Raw genomic sequence first — 17,359 nt, forward strand, 5'->3', positions numbered from 1 at the left:
AAGAGGGCTGACCCTAATATAGGTAAGGACATCTGAAGGCAAAAAGGGACTCCAAATGCTTCAGACGGCCAGCCAAGAGTCCGAGTCATTAAAAACCACGGAGACAAATGAACAACAATAATAGCTGTATTCACTGAGTGTCCATCATAGCATCGACACACGCTAGACTCTACAGAGATTATTCTAATTCTCACAGCCACTATGCAAGATGGGTGTCATTATCACCGTGGAAACTACAGCTCTGATAGGTGAAGTGACAAGGCCAGGGTCATCAAGCTGCTCCCGCCACGGAGAAACCAAACACACCCTGTCTGTCCACGCCTACAAAGACTGCATCTTTCCATGATGCCAAGCAGCCTCTCAAATATTTATAGACATAAATGGTGAATGAACCAAAGCGCAATTCAATCCAACACATATTTATAAATATTTATAACCAAATGTTTTGCTTTGATAATGCCTATTCTCTGAAGTGCCTGGTGTCAGACAAACAGGGCTTTTGCTGCGGGAGCCGGCTGCAGCTCACCTGGGAGCATTCGCTCATTTCCATGAACACACGCTTATGTCTGCGCTCACATCTGTACTCAGATGGCCCACCGTCCTGTTACTCATCGTCATCAATTTAACACACCGTGAAAATAAGACTCGGGTGCCCAGGGACCACAGGATGCTGTTTGTGAGGGAATTTGTGCCTCTCTGCTGCCTAAAATCTGCCAGAGGCTCCCCGTCACTTTCAGGATTAAAGCCAAGCCCCTCAGCAGAATGGCATGTCCTGGCTGAATGTGCCGAGCTTGCCCCTTCCCACTCGCACCCGCACCCTGACCTGACAGCTTGGCTCCATTTGCGGGTTCTCAAACTTATCACGTTCCCTTCGCTGTCCAAGGCTACACAGGCTGTTCCCTCTGTCCTTCGTTTGTCACCTCTCTCTTGGCCTAGCTAAGGTCTCCTGGACCCTCAGAGCCCAGCAATGATGCCTCCTCCTCCAGGGAGCCTCTGCCAAGCTTCACTGCCAAGCTCCACCACTCCCCAACAGAGCGCCCTGTGATACTCACCCCTCAGCATCCACCACTCCCCGACAGAGCACCCTGTGGTACTCACCCCTCAGCACCAGCTCTCTGTTTTCTTCTCCATCCTCCCACGGTTCTGAGCTCCTCTTTCTGCATCCAAAGAAAGAGGCTGGGAGACATGAATTTAGAGCATGCTATAAATAAATATGTGTGTCTCCTGGGCCTCAGGTCCCAGGACCACATAAAGCAATGGGCCAGGACAGATAATCCACACTCATGGGCAGGACCTGTGCTGAGCCTTCACAGCACTATCCAATTTGATCTTCACAACCACACTATGAGGTACTACCACCCCCATTTCACAGATGAGGCAACTGAGATTTAGAAAAGTCCAGTATCAGGAATAAAACCACATAATCTGTAACCCAAAACTGTTTGATTCCAAAGCCCATGATTTGTTATTAATTTGTTTTTTGTTTTGTTTTGTTTTTTTGAGACAGGGTCTCACTCTGTCACCCAGGCTGGAGTACAGTGGCACAATCTCTTCAACCTCTGCCCCTTGGCTCAAGCAATCTTCCCACCTCAGCCTCCCAAGCAGCTGGGACCACAGGAACATGTCACTGCACCCAGCTAATGTTTGTATTTTTTGTAGAGACAGGGTTTCACCATGTTGTTCAGGCTGGTTTCAAACTCCCGGGCTCAAGCAATCCTCCTACCTCGGCCTTTCAAAGCGCTGGGATTACAGGCATGAGCCACCACGTCCAGCCCCATTATTAAATGTTTTAAATAAGCAATTGGATGCCACTAGAATCTTGAAATCAGAGGACTTTAGACCTGAAAGGTATCTTGGAAAGCAATATCAAATTTAGTGGCCATTTTTGTGTCCCTGATCATTTTTTCTAATCATCTACAAAGATGCATTAATTGATTATAATTATATATAATTTGATATACAGCCTCTTGCAACATCAAAGGATTTTCCATCCGAATCAGCTCTTCTGAACATTTTTCTTTCTTTTTTTGGGTTTTGTTTCTGATTTTGTTTTTGAGATGGAGTTTCAATCTTGTTGCCCAGGCTGGAGTGCAGTGGCACTGCAACCTCTGCCTCCCAGGTTCAAGCGACTCTCCTGCCTCAGCCTCCCAAGAAGCTGGGATTACAGGCGTGTACCACCACACCCAGCTAATCTTGTACTTTTAGTAGAGAGGGGGTTTCACTATGCTGGTCAGGCTGGTCTTGAACTCCTGACCTCAGGTGATCCACCCACCTCAGCCTCCCAAAGTGCTGGGATTACAGGCATGAGCCACCGTGCTCAGCCCCGAACATTTTTCTTTTAGGTTTTTTTTTTTTAGACGGAGTTTTGCTCCTGTTGCCCAGGCTGGAGGGCAATGGTACGATCTCAGCTCACCACAACCTCCGCCTCCTGGGTTCAAGAGTTTCTCCTGCCTCAGCCTCCCGAGTAGCTGGGATTACAGGCATGCGCCACCACGCCCGGCTAATTTTGTATGTTTAGTAGAGACAGGGTTTCTCCATGTTGGTCAGGCTGATCTCGAACTCCTGACCTCAGGTGACACGCTCGCCTTGGCCTCCCAAAGCGCTGGGATTACAGGTGTGAGCCCAGCCTCTCTTAGGATTTTTAAGGTGAGTTTTATGGGTCTTCCAAAGGGTGGCCTGACCTGGTATAAAGACATGCCCACGGTCACATGGAGAGTCTCACTACACTCCCAGGCGGGGCAGGGGTGGGAGTGAGGCATTGAGGGGAAGACATCCACCCCCCTGCCAGGTGCCTGAAGCTACTCCAGCTCTCCCAGCCCCTCAGGATACTCAGGGACTGTCCTAGCAAGGCAGAGAGTGAGGACAAGGGACCCAGCAAAGGAGCACCCACCTGCCCAGCTTCTGACCACATCACAGCGTAACTGTCTATGGTGGTAATGTTACAAGCCAGGAGAGAAAAGGACAATTCACCATAACACTTAGGGTCAACATGGAGCAGCCACAGAGGCCCTGAGTCCCCTCAGAAGCACCTATTCCCACTCTGGGGCCTGCCCACGGGAGGCCAGCCAGTGGAAAGGGAACCCAAGAGAACATAGAAACAGCAGAGGGAATTATTATTGCACATTCTGAAGTCTTCCTAGTAAGATCAAAAGTATAGGCTGGGTGCAGCAGATCACACCTATAATCCCAGCACTTTGGGAGGCCAAGGCAGGAGGATCATTTGAGGCCAGGAGTTCAAGACTAGCCTGGGAAACAAGACCAGCCTGGGCAACAAAAATTTTTTAATTAACTGGGTGTGGTGATGCACACTTGTAGTCCCAGAGTCCCAGCTACTCTGGAGGCTGAGGTGGGAGGTTCAGTTGAGCCCAAGAGGTTGAGGCTGCAGGGAGCCATGACTGCACCACTGCACTCCAGCCTGGTGACAAAGTGAGACCTTGTCTCAGAGAGAAAAAAAAAGTACAAAGTAGGTGATGGAGTCATCTACCTGGATACTTAGAGTCATCCCTTAGCTCAAGGAAGAGTCCTAAGGAAGCTCGTCTCCCCAGCCTTCTCAAATCAAAAAATAAAAATAAAAATCCAAGCCCTCACTAGCTGTGTGATGTTGGGCAAATTCTTGGCTACTCTGAATTTCAGTTTCCTCCTCTATGACAATGGGGATAATAATAATTCCAGCCTCCTAAAGCTGTTGAGAGGATTCCATAAGACAATGATGGAAAACCCTTAGCACATGATAAATGGCACCTCATGCTGTTGTGACGGTTCCTGCCATTACCCATGACAGTCTCTGCTGTCTGTCTTGTTCACCATCAGTGCCTGGTGTCAGAGTAGATGCTCAGCAAATAGCAGTGACCTGGCAGAGCACAAAAGGGTCCTTCCCATTGCGACATCAGAGGCCATGTGAGCTTCAAGGAAACATTTGGATCATGTAGTCTGAAGGCTGGCCCAGTGCAGGTGCCCCTTCCTGGCTTCCCCGTAAGGTTGGTTTAGGGATTGCCCACCTGGGCTCTGCTTGACCTCGCCCAGGGCCAGAGAGCTCACTACTGCTTGAGGCTCAACATCCACTCCCAGCCTGCTGTTCCTTGGAATTGCCCTGAGACCTGCCTGCTGGTACTCATCCTGCTTCTTCTGGAGAACAGAGAGTAAGCCCACTCATTCCCATGGCCCACATCCATGCCTTCAAATCCTCTCAGCAGCTCTGGAGGCCTGAAACCTCTCCAGTTTCTTCACTGACCCCTCACAGGTCCAGGGGCCAATTCTGGGTGCCTATAAGTTTGCAAATGTTCTCTGGAGATGAGGAGTATGGAGCCAGGCACCACAGTCTGAGAAAGGTGTTCCCAGCAGCCCTCAGCTCCCTGATGGCTCTCACTGACCAGGTCTTCCAGGCCTGGAAGATCCCTGGGCATCCTGACCCCTGAGTCCCTCCTATCTTTCTGTCACTGGGTCATTGCTGAGGGGAGGCTCAACAGCAACCGCAGCACTGGGCACCTGGGCATCCTGGGTCCTTCTCTAGAAATCCAGTCCCCACTTATGAGCCACCCGGCCTTCTCACTGTACTGTGAAAATGGTGTTTCTCTGCCCTTCCTTCTGAGGAGCCAAGGCTCAGAAAGGAAGCCTGTGTCAGATTCCAAGTCTTTTGAAAACAAAGAAAACATAGACTCCTCCCATGAGGACCGGGGCACCAGGGATAAAGGGAACCTTCCCATAAGATCAAAGTGCTCTGTCCTTGATGGGCAGAGCGTGAGAAGCAGGGGGCCGAGTTGACAGAGCAGTCAAACCTCCATCCAAGCCTTGGTTGTGCCAATTCCCCTGCTGTGTGACCTTGGGCAAGTTGTCTGACCTCTCTGAGCTTTAATGTAAAAGCAAAATCAACAAAATACATTTCACGGGCTGTTGAAAGATGAGAATGAAGCAATATATGGAGAGTCCTGGTGGCAGCCTGGGTCAGACAGGTACTGAGTAAGTCTTCAATTACGATCAGGAAGGAGGAAGAGGAGGAAGAGGCAGCAGTAGGAGAGGAGAAAGAGAAGGAGGAGAGAGAGAAATAATAATTCAAATAATTCATCACCACCCCACTTCACCTCCTCCCTCCAGCTAGAGAAGACCGCCTCCTGAGCTAGCAGAAGCCCACTGCAAGGATTCCAGGTTCTTTCTCCTTAGGGCCTGTCTGGAGCCCTGGGGTCAACACTGCTTTCCCAGCTTCCCCAGAGGAGGGAAGAGTGGAGACTGCTGATGAGGAGCACCTACTACCCACAGGTCTAGCCTGGCATCCTGGGCCTCCTCCCTGAGCTGCTGACCAGGAGCCCATCCTGTCTCCTCTATGCCCGGCGGGCAGTGGGGTTTCTGTCCCTGGTCCAGCTCACTTCAGGAGGCAGTGGGGCTGGGGGCTGGGCGTCCTGCCCAATTAACACTCTCAAGAATGCCAGCGAAGCAGCTGCCGTGCAGTCAGGCTCCCCAGGGAGAGGGGCCCAGGTGTTCCTGCCTCCTCTCTGGTGCAGGCTGGGGGTGGGAGAGCCTGTCACCAGGCCTGGTCCTCACCCCAGAGCATCTGGGCTTCCTCTGTAGGGGTGGGGAGCATCTGGCAGCCCACATCCCCTCCATCTCCAGCCCACCATGGAAACGAGAGAGGACGGGTGGGCTCTGGAGCTCCAAAGACCTGGGATTTACTCCTGCCCGCCCCCTCCCTCCGCTCGTCAGCTTGTTACCTGTCTGTGAAATGACAACACACTCTGCTGCCCACTGTTGTGAGGTAACAGGAAAGCATAAGGCTTGGAACTTGGTCCACAGTCAATACCCAACACTGTTTTCTCTCCCTCCCTCCCCATCCCTAACTACAGTGGGTGGCAGAGACATGCCAATACCTTGCTTCATAGAGAGAGGAGAAAATGAAATCAGAAAAAAAAAAGCAATTTTATCTCTGTTTCTATGAGACAGAGACTTAGAAAAACACTTGACATGAAGAGAAGTTCCAGGGACATGAGTTCCGACATCAAGGAGCCCTACCCTGAAAGATCTGAGAATAAAGCATGTGAAGTGGGTGTGCAAAGGGTAAAGCAGGTAAATTAAAAAAAAAAAAAAAATACAAGGAGATAAAGGATTAAGAACAACATCTATTAAATAATTATAAGGAAAGATAGCTTCCTGTCTCTAATAACTTATTTGCTTGGAAAATTTGCTCTAAACATACTCTCCATGTCGATATTGGCTTGATGTTTGCTTGCATTTAGCTAGCATAATAAAGGTGTTTGTCTTCATGTTAACAACAAAAAAAAGGGATATGACTATTTAAGGTTATAAATCCACAAGGGTGTGGATTTCCAGGAACAAGCCTTGAGGCTCTATAGCATACTACTGCCACCTGGTGGCAGTGTACCTAAATTGCAGGGGTAGAATTTGAGCGTATATAAATAATCTCTTTGGTTGCTGAGTCTGAAAAAGGCCATGAGGCTTGGGCCATGCAAGTGACCCACATGCAAGTCACTCAGTCACCAGCAACTATTTTGAAAACTCAGTGAACTAAGATCCACTTCTGGCTCTTCCTGAGGACAACTCATTTCTGAGTTACAACCTGAGTTCCTTCTCTGTGAATGAAGGAGGGGCCTAAAAGACCTCTGAAGTCACTGCCGGCTCTTACATTTGAATGTAATGTAAATGTGTCTCAGAATGAAAGCTCAATGAATACATTTCAGAAGCCCCAGGGGGAACTGTCAAAATGCAGAGCTCTGGTTCCAGCCTCAGATTCTCAATAAGAAGAAGGTCAAGGGTAAGACTCTGAAATCTACATTTTTTAACAAGCAGGTTCCTCATTCTCTAGTGTTTGAGCATGGCTATTCCAAATCTTTGCATTTACTATTTAAGATTCTGCTTTATTAAATCGAGACGTTCTGAGTTGTCTGGCCCCATCACAGTACCCTCACATTTCCTGAGGGCCTGAATATCACATAATACTCAGTGCAGCTTTACAAGGACTGTATGGTATAAGAAGGTTTTAGGCCCATTTTGCTGATGGGGAAATTGAGGCTCAAAAAGGTGACACGAGCAGCCTGAGGTCACAGGCTGAGTAAGCTGGAGCTGGGTTTGAACCCTCAGCTTTGGGATGCCCATGAACTTCCCAAAGAACGCAGGGCCTTCAGGACTTTGTCTTCCACTTCTTGGTGCAGCAGGACTTGGGGCACTGACCTAGCCATGGAGTCAGAGCCCACTCCCCACTTTTAAGGGCTTTCTGCAGGCTTCGGGCACGCTCCAGACTCCAGCCCATGCATATCTTGGCCTCCCCTAGCATCTCCTGTGCCACCCATCAAAGCGCTCCTCTGTCTCCAAAATGGCCGTCGTAGGTTCTGACCTTCAACAGAAAAGGCGAAGGTATGACCAAACCTGTTCTCATCTCTTCTGCCCAGGAGAACACGCATTCTTAAAGGGAAGGAAACGTGGCTTGTCTTTCCTGTAACTGCTGCTTCCACTTAAAAGACATACCGAATGATTCAAACCCCAGCTGTGTCACACACTAGCCACGTAACCTTGGGCAAGTTACTTAACCTCTATGAACTATACATAATTTCCTCACCAGAAAAAATGGGGATAAAAAAATCCTCTCTTATAGGATTGCTGTGGGGATTAAATGAGACAGTACATATAAAATGTTAGCCATGACAAGTGGGATATAGTAAGTGCCCAATAAATTATAGCTAAAAAGCAAAAGGCATACACACACATGCACAACATATGGCTTGGAGAGAAACGGAAATACATCCCTGTTCTGACGTCTGTTTCACTCAGGCATGCACAACGTGACCCCGAAGCTGGAAGGTTCCACGCAGTCCAGCAGCGATGGGCCATTCAGGCAGGCACTGCCTGGGGTCTCTTGTGTTCCCCTGGAGAGGCAGTGTTCCAGCCTGGGAAACGGGTGTCTGGCTAAAGTCAAAATCAGGAAGAATTCTCCGTCCTCACCACCCCTCTTACCTTCCTGTAAACCCACGGGAAACTCCTCAGGGAACCTCACCCTCACAAGGAGGTCAGAGGTCAACTCATCGCCATCCTATTGGCACAGAAATGGTGGGCAGACCCCCCTTCCCCGATCCTCCCAGGTGGGAAGTGTGTTTATTTCTCTTTTAATAGAAAGGGGCGGGGGAAGCTAGTGGATCTGGCCAGCCTGGCTGCTGCCTCCGTGTTCTTCAATTACAGGGACAAAATGATTTGATGCAGGAACCAAGCCGACATCTGGGTTCCAGTTAGCATCTGACATGGGGCCTTGCTAATTAATCTGGAAACACGAATTCACAATGGCTCAAATCCGAGCGCAGTCAGGGAGAAAGCCGGCTGATGGGCCGTGAACAGAAGGTGGGGTGCGACCGGGCGTCGCGAGGAGGTCATCGGGAGGGTCTGGGAGGACTCAGGAGACGGTGCCTTGGGTTCACCCATCCTCCCTGGCTTTGCATCTGACCCCCAGGGACAGGTGGGAGGTGGCCCAGCAGCGGTGGGGAGGGCCCCGGTGGACACCCACTCTGTGTTGGCAGGCAGCGAGGAAGACAAAGGGACTCAAACGTTTCACCCCATCAGCTAGATCAGTCCCTTCGTTCTCACCTGGAGCAAATATGCCCAATGTTGGCAGATTGGCCCATCTTCCTGGGGCTTCCAATTCTTCCTCACTTAGTCTTGAAAGTTTAGGAGGAAATACATATTTTTTTCCCAAAGGGATATATATATACGTATATGTATATAGATTCAAAAGTACTTATCCATTTAACAAACATTTATCTGTCAGTTACCTTCTAGTTGAGCCTTTATTAGGCACCATCCATGGAGCTAAGAGCTTTACAACATTACGGCATTTAATCCTTATGAATACCCAAAGAAGTTTTATCTCCATTTTACAGTTGAGCAAAACAGGACTCAGAGAGGTTAAACTAGTTGCCTAGGACTGCACAGCTAGTAAGTGCAGGGTCAGATTCAGCCCAGGGTTGGGCAAGAAGACAGTGTGCCAGGCCCGCTCCCCACAACCACTTCCCTGTGACTGTTGAGCTCATCCCCAGCTGCCCCAATGAGTCCCAAATGGCTTTGGGGCTCTGTGAGAAAGGAGGGGCAGCGAGTGAGCAGACCCCACCCTCCTTTCCAATGTCTGCTTTACATCTCCGGTGCCCTGTGAGATTTACTTGAATACACAGGACTGCTGTCTGAAAAGTGTGTGTCCTCCTGATTCAAATCCACTGCTCACATTTTACAGTTAAAGAAACAAAACTCCGGGCAGTCTCAAGGACTTGTGTCAGGGGTACTGGAGCCGAAACGCAGTTTCCTGACTCGCAATCCTGCTTCACACTGTGTGCACGGGCGGCTCTGAGCGGCGGCGCAGTCCTTCCTGGCTCCGCATTTTCACAGGCTTTGCATCCTGCTGAGGGCGCAGGGTAAGTCACCCGCCTTCTCTGTGCCTCCTCCTAGGATGTTGATGATGCTAAGCGGCCAACACCTCCGGAAGAGTTCGGCACAGTGCTTGGCACACAGCAAGTGCTCAGTAAATATTAGCTATTCTCATCACTTTGCCTCATTGCTCCATGGTACTAAGATAAAGGCCCCTATCAGCCACTGGACTCTGACTCTCTCTCCTTACCCTATGGGAGAAGCTGCCTGAAATGAAAGCCGATCCAAATAAAATGCTTACCATGGTTCCTGCCACGTAGAAGGGTTCATTCAAGCTTGGCCAATATTGTCACAACTATTACTATATTACCTGGACTGCCTTCTCTCTCCTGGCTCTGTCCCACCAAAACTATTAGGTGTCAAGACGGTCTCCCTGGCCTGGAAGTGCCAGCATCTCACACCTCTCTCCAGGCTGACAGTTGGCACTACTTTGCATTCCCTCCTTCTGTAGACCTATTCATTGCTCCCCAGTTTCTTTTGCCTTCTGAAAATTAATTATCAGTGATTCGTTAAGTTCATTAGCTCTGCCTCTCAACAGCATGGAAGGCCTGCCATCTGGACCCACATTTTCATTTTTATGCGCGTTGTTCCATAATTACACAATAAGTGGTGTCACCCTGAGAAGCCACGCTGAAGGCAGTCGGCTTACCCCCTCCCTTCTGCAGACTTGGGAAATCTCTCACCAGGATGAGCTGATCTGTCCACTCGGCTCTTGGAGCTGTCATCCCTTCAAACATGTGCAGAGCCCCACCAGCTCTTTCCCTTCTTAAACACGAATGCATCCCGACTATGCACCAGGGCCTGTGGAGGTGCCGTTCATACAGTCTCTTATTTAAGCCTTCAGTAATTCTGTGAGGTCACCATTATTAACCTATTTACAGATTAGGAAACTGAGGCTCAGAGAGATGAAGTAACTCACCCAAAATAATGCATTGTGTCAAGTAGTGGAGCCAAGATCCGAACCCAAGTCCTAATCACACACCAGAAAACCCTCAGGCTAAGTGCCGTGTGATTCTGCAAGCCCACCCCTTGCCTTCTTGCTACATCCAATTTCCCTCCTGCCTTCCTCTGCAGGACCTCTCGGACGTGTAGTTGTTACCTTAGCTCCATTCCATCTGCACATTCCTGCCTCATCAGCTGTAGTCTCGCTCAACCCCATTGCTTTACCGATGCCAGATTCTTGACAGGATGGACACACATGGCTTAACGAGAAGAACAAATTCTACTTATTGAGCACGTACTACCTGATCATTGCTATAATATATTCCTGGATTATCTCATTTAATCCACAAAATCTTACCAGGCAAGTAGCCACAGGAATTAACAAACACAGTTTACAGACGGGAGACCAAGGCGCAGAAAGATTGAGCCATGGCCCACAGTCATCCAGTTAGTAAGTTACAGAACCTTGACTTGAAGCCAGACATTCTGACTCCAGTGTCTACTTCTCCAGCTCCCTCGCAAGGACAGAGCCAACTACATTTCTGAGAGGGAGGCTGCTACAGAGATAAGGATTCCAGCAACATGGAAGATGGGGTCTCCCATATCTTGAGATGAGTACCAACAGGTTCCCACAACTCCATCGTAGGCAGCTGAAACCCTGTTTTCAAGTAAACAATAATCAGAAGGGAAGATGATTCTTGCCTCATTCATTCAACAAACATTTACTGAATATCTAATGGATAGCAAGGGCCATGCTGGGTATTGCAGACACAGAGAACACAGATGTGCACCCCAGCTCTCCAAGGGAAACAGACTCCTGTTATGAAAAGGTGAAGCCACGGTGTCCAGAGCACGTGTCAGAGGAACCCCATCCAGCCCACAAGGTGAGGAGGGAAGCCTTGCTGGGTAAGTGGTGTTTCAGCTGAGACCCGGAGGATGACAGACATGGCCTGGACGATGTGTATGTGAGTGTGTGTGTGAGTGTGTTACATATGTGCATGTACATCTGTCCAGGGAGGTACATACTCCGGGCCAAGAGAACAATGTGTACAAGCCCAGAGTGGAGTGTGAGGAAGGCACATCTGAGAGGAGCTCAGAGAGCATCAGGGGAGCCCTTGTATTCATTCAACAAATGTTTGCCAAATGCCAGTGATGCTTCCTGGGATCACTCCCAGGAAGTCCGTCCTAGAGCTGCTTCTTCTCTGAGTTCTTCAGACAGCCTCCAAGTTTGTGCCTCACCTGCTCAGCAGCTCTATATTTCACCTGTCTATTTCACCTGTCTCTAACTTGAGGCTCATCCCCTCCAGCATCTCCAGGCTCCTCAACTCCAGTCCTCATCAACAGACGTCATTTATCCAGGAAGGAAAAGGGGCTAATGTTTGTGGAGGCCAGCCCTGCACAGGGGGCTTCAAACACCCTTCAAAGAACCCAACCAATATCCCCAAAACAGAGATGCTACTATCATCCCCACTTTACAGATGAAGAAATTGAGGCTTAGGGAACTGCAGTGACAGTTGCCGCATGTCACAGATCTTGTCATGCTCTTCCCAAAGATGTGATCTTCAGAAGTCAATGCCTGGCCTTCCCTAAAGGGATTGCCAAAAAGTCACACATGTCAAGTAGCTTTTCCCTAAAAATCTGACACCTTTTATCAGCACGTCACGGTTCTGCAAAACAATAGATTCCTTCAAAATTCCTGTGGAATGTAAAATTGTAATCCATCTAGCAAGAGAAGAAGTAGAGCAACCTCCCTTCATTTGGCAAAGAATGCTATGCATGGGGAGACTGGGCCATTCCTTTCCTCCAGAATGTCTGAACCATCCTCAAACAATTTCAGAACAAGCCCAGTGCTAGGCAAATTTGGAGACAGGCCGGGCGCAGTGGCTCACGCCTGTAATCCCAGCACTTTGGGAGGCTGAGGCAGGTGGATCACTTGAGGTCAAGATCACTTTGAGACCAGCCTGGCCAACATGGCGAAGCACCGTCTCTACTAAAAATACAAAAATTAGCTGGGCGTGGTGGCAGGCGCCTGTAATCCCAGCTACTCGAGAGGCTGAGGCAGGAGAATCACTTGAACCTGGAAGGCGGAGGTTGCAGTGAGCTCAGATTGCATCACTGCACTCCAGCCTGGGCATCAGGGTGAGACTGTCTGAAAAAAAAAAAAAATTGAAGACAGAGTAGAAACATAGTACAGTGACCCAGTCACAAGATTCAACAGCTGGCAACTGAAACACAAGAACAAGGGTCCACAGCAAAGCCACAAAGCCTCAGCTCTCAAGCAGAGGGACCAGCCATCACGTGGAGTAGGATGTGTTCCAAGGAGTCCTCAAATCCCTCCATCAGACATTGTTGCCTGAATAAACAGTACTCTCTTCACATGTATGTAGGCTCAGGGGATGACTGAAAAACAAACCCACTTAACAGCATTATGCAGTGGAAGCCTCGGGGGTGAGACCACACAGGAGTTCACTTTCTGCATGATACAGCTCTGGGATATTTGAATTTTATCATGAGTATGCATAACCTTATAAATTTTTAAATAATCTAAATATGAAAAATGGTATGAAATTCAAGGTAGCTCTTGTCCCTGCACATTTTCTTAAGTGACACATGCTCAAAATCCAACCAAAACCTGGCAGGGCAGGCGAGAGGAGGACTATGAAGGCTTTCGACATTCAAAAGTGTTCTTTGGCACAGAGAAGGTTGGGCCCCAGGGAGGGGGGTCTGTCAGCCCCATGCTCCTCCTCAGCACGGTGGCTGCCCTCCCTCGAGCTTTGCTATTCCAAGGTTGAGGCCATTTCATGCCTTATCAATAATTCATGGGTACAAACAATAATGCCAGCTGGATCTCCTCTGCGGAGGCTGCAGGGTAAACCTCTAACCACCTAGGAGCAAATGTCCACTGGGGTGCGCACCCGGCTTCCCAGGGGGAGACAAGACTTAGAAGCACTTTAAGAATCAATTCCAGCCTGAGAGGGCTGACCTTTGCAGACAGTCTCGAAGGTACCCCCATGTTCCACTCAGGGCCAATGGGACCCCTGGGAATACACAGCATGGGGTCCCTTCCCCACCCAGGAGCACTAAGTATACCTAGTCCAGCCCTTGGACAGAGAAGCAGCATGGACATTAGAAGAATCACTAAACCAGGAGAGGGAAAATTAGGTTCTAGTCTCAGCTCTGCCACTTACCCGCTGTGTGACCCAACATACATTGCTTAACCTTTCTGAGCTTCAGTGTACTCTTAATAAAATGAAGATGGAATAGAGAAATAGGCAAAGGATTCAAACAGGTGGTTTAACAGAAAAGGAACACAAATGGCCTTGAAAGCATTAAAATGGGATGCTTAACCACACTCATAATTAAATAAATACAAGTTAAAACAAGATGTATTTCAGCCCATCAAACTGGCAAAGTGAAAAATGTCAAGAATGTTCAATACTGGAGGTGTGGAGAAACAGAGCTTCTTGTAAACTGTGAAGATGGAACAGCTTTTCTAAACAGCAACGGGGCAATAGGCATCATAATGTAAAATGCATCTTTTCTTTGACTTAGCACCTCCATTTCTACGAGTTGGTCCTACTGATCTTGCCATATGAGAACACAGAGTCAGACAAACCAGGACGTTTCTTTGTAACAATGTTTATAAGAGCAAAAAGACTGAAAACAATGTAATGTCCCTCCATGAAATACATATAATAAGACTGTGTGAGCCTGGGCAACATGGCAGAAAACCTGTCTCTATAAAAAATACAAAAATTAGCCAGGCCTGGTGGTGCACGCCTGTGGTACCCTACTCAGGAGGCTGATGGGAGAATCACTTGAGCTCAGGAGGAGGAGGTTACAGTGAGCCAAGATCACACCACTGCACTCCAGCCTGGGTGACAAAGTGAGACCCTGTGTCAAAAAAAAAAAAAAAAAGTAGGCCAGGCGCAGTGGCTCATGCCTGTAATCCCAGCACTTTGGGAGGCTGAGGCGGGCGGATCACCTGAGGTCAGGAGTTAGAGACCAGCCTGGCCAACATGGCGAAACCCTGTCTCTACTAAAAATACAAAAATTAGATGGGCTTGATGGTGCATGCCTGTAATCCTAACTACTCGGGAGGCTGAGGAAGGAGAATCGTTTGAACCCAGGAGGCAGAGGTTTTGGTGAGCTGAGATCACACCACTGCACTCCAGCCTGGGCGACAGAGTGAGACTCTGTCTCAAAAAAAAAAAAAACAAAAAACAAGAGTCTGAGTCTGTGGTGCTAAGAACAGGAGCACCAGCTGTAGATGTGCTGATATACAGTGGTCTCTTAGCTCTACAGGAGGAAAATAAACAGGTAAGCTCCCATTCTGAAGAAAGAGAGAGAGAATATCTGTGTTTTCATATGCAGAGAACATTTCAGGAAGCTTCCACATGAAGCTATTTTAGTAGCTGTCTCCGGGAAGGGGACGTCGAGATCTGGAATAGGACAGAGACTTATTTTCATTTTACATGTCTCCGTCTTATTTAATTTTTTAAACTAGGTATTAGATTTTTAATAACTTTCCGATGTGAAGGTTCTGTTTCGCTTACACAGAAAGCACCTTGGTTGTGTGAACATTTGATGTAGCTGATATGAGAGAGGGCTATAAACTGTAATAGATGTGAGCGTGCACATGGGACACGTGGGACATGGGTGTCTCTTAGAGACGAAGACCCCACAGGGTGAACAATGAATCGGATGCAGCACCCATTGCTTTTTAGAGTTCACACCACATTCATCCCCAGAGGAGTTTCAGGAGCCACCAAAAGTGGCAGAGTCCAAACTGGCCTTTACCTGAGAGGTTCAGGATGGTGGAGATGAGGCTTTTAAAGCCTCATCTCCACCACCCTGCTTCCCAGGAACCAAACCTCTTCACTGATACATTTTACCTGATGAACCAACTTCAAAGCTAGAGACTGGCTCTCAAAGAGCAGGTCTGAGGGATGCACAAGGGTTTTCTTGTTGACTGACAGATTCCAACACCAGCCCATAAGCTCCACCTTACAGCTGGGGCAGGAGGCATTCCCCAACCTCACTGATGCCTAGCTGGGCACTCAGCAAACATTTGTGGAATACACGAATGAGTGGCTGGTCTTGGGCAGGTCCTGAGAGCTCACAGGCTGTTAGATCTGGAAGAACTTTCCAGAGGAAGCCCCTCAGTCCCACGTATGGGTGTGACTTGCTCAAGACTCACAGCAACAAGAGACAGAGCCAAGGCTCAAGCCAAGACCTGTGACCCTCGCCTGGCACTTCCTGCCCTTCTCATCTCCCTGAGCATGCACAGAAGTCACCTTTTTCCAGATACAACATACGGCCAAACACTCCTCCCATCTACGCCATTCTCAGGCTTTAAAGGTTTTGAAGGCCGGGCGCGGTGGCTCACGCCTGTAATCCCAGCACTTTGGGAGGCTGAGGCGGGTGGATCACAAGGTCAGGAGATTGAGACCATCCTGGCTAACATGGTGAAACCCCATCTCTGCTAAAAAAAAATACAAAAAAAATTAGCTGGGCATGGTGGCGGGCGCCTGTAATCCCGGCTACTCGGGAGGCTGAGGCAGAAGAATGGCGTGAACCTGGGAGGCAGAGTTTGCAGTGAGCCGAGATCGCGCTGCTGCACTCCAGCCTGGGTGACAGAGCGAGACTCCGTCTCAAAAAAAAAAAAAAGGTTTTGAAGTTGGTTTCCAGTCTGACATTTCTGTAAAGTATCCAGACCAATCAGACTCATCAGCCAAACCTTATAGCTTAAAAGAGAAAAGGGCTCTTCCAGCCTTATGCTGTCCATAAGTTAGGACAATGTCTATGCAGTACCTACCAGATGCAAGGAAGACACAGCTCACTCCCTCCTTAGGAAATGAACTCAGGATCTCTCCTGGACAGTGCCCGGTCACTCAAGATGTGCAGAAGCAGCCTGACCAGCAATGACCTCATCAGGAACCACGTCCTCTGGGCACAGAGATGAGCCAAACAGCCTCCAAGACCTCACCTCTATGTGTGCAAGTTCCACTCTACAAAGAAACACTCACTAGAGCTTCAGGGATCATGCGTAGTCACATGGTGGCTTCAGCACCAACCAGTGTGCAGGGAGGACTCCAGCAAAGTAAGAAAGCACAGCGGAGAAACCAGCAGCCTTGGGGCCGCTCCCAGCTCTGCTCCCACCCAGCTATGACTCCAAGGAACTTCTGCCACCTCTTCGGGCCTCACTGTCCTCATCTGCAAAGACAGGATGTGAATTAGAACCTCTCTCAGGTTCTTTCCAGTTCATATATGATTTAAGCAATGATTCTTTGGGGATGAGAGGTAGAAACCCCAGAGGCAAAGCTTTTTCATGAATTGACAAGCAGCCGCTCAGAACAGACCAGCTCCCACACTGGCCTCCAAGAAGCCCCTGGGAACCCACCATACAGGGTCAGGGAGCAAATGCACCACCGAGCCCCTGCTCTCGGGCCTTGCACTGACGCCTTCTTCCCGGCCTTCCTGCGGTCAGCCCCCTCGGCGCCTCTGCCTCTTGTAAGTGAGGCTGGCCTCAGCCCTGGCCCTCTTCTCCCCTCCTCGGTCCACACTGCTTCCTCTCACCAGAACTCTACAGTCCCAGGGCCCTGTCCCTCCCCTTCCCTGCAAGCCTGAGCCAGAAAGTCCCAGGGAGCTCTTCATCACATTTGAGAAACAAACCTTTTGAACAAATGTGGGTAATCATAAAGATGGGCCCAGCGGGACAAGCAGAAGTGTTCATCTGTCTCCTGGCACGATGCCCCCACCATGGCTAGAAGCGCACGTGTGCATGCACACACTCTCCCCAAATCCCACTCCTCTTCAGCAAAGAGCTGTGAACGTCCACCAGGAGACACCCCACCAGCTCACCCCCACAAAGTTAACTTCCCAGAATGGGTCTTCCCCACCTCCCTTGGGCTCTGGGAGCAGGAGTTTAACAGGCCCCTCCTGCCCTGATGCCCACAACCTGCATTGTGTGTGCAGGATCCACAGAAAGTATTGCAGCAAAGAAAGG

The 17,359-nt window shown here is 49.1% G+C and overlaps 1 protein-coding gene across 3 annotated transcripts in view; it reads right to left on the reverse strand.

Moving 5' to 3' along the window:
• Positions 1–17,359, reverse strand: part of SLIT1 (slit guidance ligand 1) — a 186,297-nt gene that overhangs the window by 111,514 nt on the left and 57,424 nt on the right. The window lies entirely within an intron of this gene.

The sequence above is a fragment of the Pongo abelii genome, chromosome 8 (assembly GCF_028885655.2).
Source record: "Pongo abelii isolate AG06213 chromosome 8, NHGRI_mPonAbe1-v2.0_pri, whole genome shotgun sequence".
Classification (NCBI taxonomy): Eukaryota; Metazoa; Chordata; class Mammalia; order Primates; family Hominidae; genus Pongo; species Pongo abelii.